The following is a 6,000-nucleotide window of genomic DNA, read 5'->3' on the forward strand; positions in this document are numbered from 1 at the left end:
GTTGTAGAATGGCCGTTGTCCATGATATCTTGGAGGGTGTTGTTGCCTAAAGGGTTGATTGGATCCTTGATGAGCGGATATTTTATACGCTTTTTGGGGATAATTTCATATAGTTTTGAGTATGTTTTTGTTATTTTTAGTCTATTTTTATTAGTTTTTAGGAAAAATTTATATTTCTGGACTTTACTATGAGTTGTGTGCTTTTCTGTAATTTCAGGTATTTTTCTGGCTGAAATTGAAGGAGCTGAGCAAAAATCTGATTCAGGCTGAAAAAGGACTGCTGATGCTGTTGGATTCTGACCTCCCTGCACTCAAAGTGGATTTTCTGGAGCTACAAAACTCAAAATGGCATGCTACCAATTGCTTTGGAAAGTAGACATCTAGGGCTTTCCAGCAATATATAATAGTCCATACTTTGCACAAGGATAGACGACGTAAACTGGCGTTCAACGCCAGTTCTCTGCCCAATTCTGGCGTCCAGCGCCAGAAAAGGATCAAAAGCTGGAGTTGAACGCCCAAACTGGCATAAAAACTGGTGTTCAACTCCACAAATGGCCTCTGCACGTGAATTGCTTAAGTCTCAGCCCAGCACACACCAAGTGGGCCCCAGAAGTGGATCTCTGCATCATCCATCATAGTCCACTCATATTTTGTAACCCTAGGCTACTAGTTTAGTATTTAAACAACTTTTAGAGACTTATTTTGTATCTCATGATATTTTAGATCTAAACTTTGTATTCTCTGACGGCATGAGTCTCTAAACCCCATTGTTGGGGGTGAGGAGCTCTGCTGTGTCTCGATGAATTAATGCAAGTATTTCTGTTTTCCATTCAAACACGCTTGTTCCTATCTAAGATGTTCATTCGCGCTTAACTGTGATGAAGGTGATGATCTGTGACATTCATCACCTTCCTCAACCCATGAACGTGTGCCTGACAACCACCTCCGTTCTATATCCGATTGAATGAGTATCTCTGAGATCTCTTAATCAGAATCTCCGTGGTATAAGCTAGAACTGATGGCGGCATTCATGAGAATTCGGAAAGTCTAAACCTTGTCTGTGGTATTCCGAGTAGGATTCAAGGATTGAATGACTGTGACGAGCTTCAAACTCCTGAAGGCTGGGCGTTAGTGACAGATGCAAAAGGATAGTAAATCCTATTCCAACCGGATCGAGAACCAACCGGTGATTAGTCGTGCTGTGACAGAGCGCGTGAGCGTAGTTTTCACTGGAAGGATGGAAGGTAGCCATTGACAACGGTGATCCACCAACACACAGCTTGCCATAGGAGGAAGTGTGTGCATGAACAAGAAGACAGAGGAAAGCAGATATTCAGAAGACAAAGCATCTCCAAAACTCCAACATATTCTCCATTACTGCATAACAAGTAACCTTTGATCCATGCTCTATTGTTTATTTGCAATTCAACTGATAAACATAATTGACTTCCTGACTAAGATTTACAAGATAACCATAGATTGCTTCAAACCAACAATCTCCGTGGGATTCGACCCTTACTCACGTGAGGTATTACTTGGACGACCCAGTGCACTTGCTGGTCAGTGGTACGAGTTGTGAAAAGTGTGATTCACAATTCGTGCACCAAGTTTTTGGCGCCGTTGCCGGGGATTGTTCGTGTTTGAACAACTGACGGATTATTTTGTTGCTTAGATTAGGAAAATTTTTCTTTTTGGTTTAGAGTCTCTTATTATTATTCTTGGTTAAAAATATCCTTCTTTAAAACAAGTGTTACATTTACTGCCCAATTGGCTAGAGCGTTAGTCTAAGCCCGTGGCAGTTTGGTACACTCTTTTTAAAACCTTTTTCATAAATAATATTTTCTCTATTAAATTTTGTGCCAAACTTTAAGTTTGGTGTTTTCTTGTTGATTTTGCTGTGTTTTTCGAAAATTTATTTTGGTTTTCTAAAAATTTTAAGTTTGGTGTTCTTGAGTTTTCCTTGTGACTTGATCTTAAAATTTTTAAGTTTGGTGTTCCTTGGTGTTTTCCCTCCAAAATTTTCGAAAATAAGAAGCATTAGATCTAAAAAAAATTTTAAATCTTGTGCCATCTTATTGTTTTTCTCCTTCCTCTTAAAAATAAAAAATATCCTTTCTCTCTATTTTGAAAACAATTTTTCGAAATATACCTTTAAAAATTCAGATTTTTATTTCAAAATTTAAAACCTTTTCAAAAATCATCATATCTTTTTTTTTTTAAAATCTCATAACCACTTTCTCTCTTCTCACTTTTTCGAAAATCTTTTACTCATTTTTATTTATTCTATTTTGATTTATTTTATTTTCGAAATAAATTAATAAATAAATAAATAAAAATATTTTTTCTATCTTACATCATCTCCCTTTCTCCATCATGGATCTAAGCGGAAATGAACAGTCCAGGAGGACTCTGGGGTCATATTCTAACCCCTCTACTGCTTCATATGGGAGTAGCATCTGCATACCCTCCATTGGAGTCAGTAGCTTTGAGTTGAATCCTCAGCTCATTATCATGGTGCAGCAAAGTTGCCAGTATTCCAGTCTTCCACAGGAAGAACCTACAGAGTTTCTGGCATAGTTTCTACAGATTGCTGACACAGTACATGATAAGAAAATAGATCAGGATGTCTACAGACTATTACTGTTTCCATTTGCTGTAAAAGATCAGGCTAAGACGTGGTTAAATAACCAACCTAAGGCCAGCATAAGGACATGGAAACAGCTAACAGAAAAATTCCTGAATCAATATTTCCCTCCAAAAAGGATGACACAGCTAAGGCTGGACATCCAAGGCTTTAAACAAGGAGATAATGAATCTCTTTATGATGCCTGGGAGAGATACAGAGAGATGCTATGAAAATGCCCCTCTGAAATGTTTTCAGAGTGGGTTCAGTTAGACATCTTCTACTATGGGCTTGCAGAAGGAGCTCAGATGTCTCTAGATTACTCAGCTGGTGGATCTATCCATATGAGAAAGACAATTGAAGAGGCTCAAGAGCTCATTGATACAGTTGCTAGGAATCAGCATCTGTACCTAAGCAGCAACCCTTCCATGAATGAAGAGGTTGAAACAGTAACTGCTGAATTCAGTACTGTAAAATAAGCTGCTGAATTCAATCAGCAATTGGATTTTCTAACAAAGCAGCTAGCTGAATTCAAGGACAGGCTACAAGAGACAAGGATAGCTAATATACATATGGACGAACAGTTTAAGCAAACAAAGCAGCAGCTATCAAGGCAAATAGCAGAAGAATGCCAAGCAGTTCAATTAAGAAGTGGAAAAACATTAAATACCCCACCTCAAGGCATCAAAAAGTCAAGAAATGAGCAACCCACCAAAGATTCACCTGAGGACAGTAAGAGCCCAGGGAAAAATAATTCTGGCGCTAAAACGCCAGAGAATTGGTGGAAGGCTGGCGCTGAACGCCCAGACCATGCCCAAAACTGGCGTTCAACGCCAGAAACAAGGCAGGATTAGCGTTCAACGCCAGAAATGGGCAAGAATCTGGCGTTGAACGCCCAAATAGGGCAGAATCCAGCGTTGAACGCCCAAAATGGGCACAGTTCTGGCATTCAGACGCCAGAAGCAGACAAGGAGCTGGCGTCCAGTTTCACTCCAGCTTCTGACTCTGGCACTCAATTGCCAGTGAGGGACCAGACACACACAAGTGCTGATAACAACCCCTCTAAAAAGGCTTCTTTAACCACTAAGGTTGAGGAATATAAAGCCAAGATACCTTATCCTCAAAAACTCCGAAAAGAGGAGCAGGATAAGCAATTTGCTCGCTTTGCAGATTATCTAAGGACTCTTGAAATAAAGATTCCATTTGCAGAGGCACTTGAGCAAATACCTTCTTATGCCAAGTTCATGAAAGAGATCTTGAGTCATAAAAAGGAGTGGAGAGAAACAGAAAGAGTTCTCCTCACTGAAGAATGCAGTGCAGTCATTCTGAAAAGCTTTCCTGAAAAGCTTAAAGACCCTGGGAGTTTTCTGATACCATGCATATTAGAAGGTGATTGCACCAAGACAGCTTTATGCGATCTTGGGGCAAGCATCAACCTAATACCTGCATCCACTATCAGAAAGCTTGGTTTAACTGAAGAAGTTAAACCAACCCAGATATGTCTTCAACTTGCTGATGGCTCCACTAAATACCCATCAGGCGTGATTGAAGACATGATTGTCAGGGTTGGGCCATTCGCCTTTCCCACTGACTTTGTTGTGCTGGAAATGGAGGAGCACAAGAGTGCTACTCTCATTCTAGGAAGACCCTTCCTAGCAACTGGACGATCCCTTATTGACATCCAACAGGGGGAAATAACCCTGAGAGTCAATGATGATGAGTTCAAGTTGAACGCTGTCAAAGCCATGCAGCATCCAGACACATCAACAGACTGCATGAAAGTTGATCTTATTGACTCCTTGGTAGAAGAGATCAACATGGCTGAGAGTCTCGAATCAGAGTTGGAAGACATCTTTAAAGATGTTCAGCCTGATTTGGAGTATTCAGAGGACATGAAAGAGCCTCTGAAATTTCTTCTAAAAGAGGAAAAACCTCCTAAACCCGAGCTCAAGCCATTACCACCATCCTTGAAATATGCATTTCTAGGAGAAGGTGATACTTTTCCAGTGATCATAAGCTCTGCTCTAAGTTCACAGGAAGAGGAAGCACTTATTCAAGTGCTAAGGACACACAAGACAGCTCTTGGGTGGTCCATAGGTGACCTTAAGGGCATAAGCCCAGCTAGATGCATGCACAAAATCCTATTGGAGGATAATGCCAAACCAGTGGTTCAACCACAGAGGCGGCTAAATCCAGCCATGAAGGAAGTGGTGCAGAAAGAGGTCACCAAATTACTAGAGGCTGGGATTATTTATCCCATTTCTGATAGCCCCTGGGTGAGCCCTGTTCAAGTCGTCCCAAAAAAGGGAGGCATGACAGTGATTCATAATGAAAAAAATGAACTGGTTCCTACAAGAACAGTTACAGGGTGGCGCATGTGTATTGACTACAGAAGGCTCAATACAGCCACCAGAAAGGATCATTTTCCTTTACCATTCATAGACCAGATGCTAGAAAGACTAGCAGGTCATGATTATTACTGCTTTTTGGATGGCTATTCAGGCTATAACCAGATTGCAGTGGATCCCCAGAATCAAGAGAAAACAGCATTCACATGTCCATCCGGAGTGTTTGCTTATAGAAGGATGCCCTTTGGGCTATGTAATGCGCCTGCAACCTTCCAGAGATGCATGCTCTCTATTTTCTCTGACATGGTGGAAAAATTTTTGGAAGTCTTTATGGATGACTTCTCAGTATATGGAGACTCATTCAGCTCCTGTCTTGATCACCTGAAACTTGTTCTGAAAAGATGCCAAGAAACCAACCTAGTTTTAAACTGGGAAAAGTGTCACTTCATGGTGACTGAAGGAATTGTTCTTGGGCATAAAATCTCAAACAAGGGAATAGAGGTGGATCAAGCAAAAATAGAGGTAATTGAAAAATTACCACCACCTGCCAATGTTAAGGCAATCAGAAGCTTTCTGGGGCACGCAGGATTCTAAAGGAGGTTTATAAAGGATTTTTCAAAAATCACAAAACCTCTAAGCAATCTGCTAGCTGCTGACACGCCATTTGTGTTTGACACAAAGTGCCTGCAGGCGTTTGAAACGCTGAAAGCTAAGCTGGTCACAGCACCAGTCATTTCTGCACCAGACTGGACATTACCATTTGAGCTAATGTGTGATGCCAGTGATCATGCCATTGGTGCAGTATTGGGACAGAGGCATGACATGCTTCTGCATGTCATTTATTATGCCAGTCGCGTTCTAAATAATGCCCAAAAAAATTACACAACCACAGAAAAGAACTACTTGCAGTGGTTTACGCCATTGACAAGTTCAGATCATACTTAGTAGGATCAAAAGTGATTGTGTATACTGACCATGCTGCTCTTAAATATCTACTCACAAAACAGGATTCAAAACCCAGGCTCATCA

Source organism: Arachis hypogaea, chromosome 17 (genome assembly GCF_003086295.3).
Source record: "Arachis hypogaea cultivar Tifrunner chromosome 17, arahy.Tifrunner.gnm2.J5K5, whole genome shotgun sequence".
Lineage (NCBI taxonomy): Eukaryota > Viridiplantae > Streptophyta > Magnoliopsida > Fabales > Fabaceae > Arachis > Arachis hypogaea.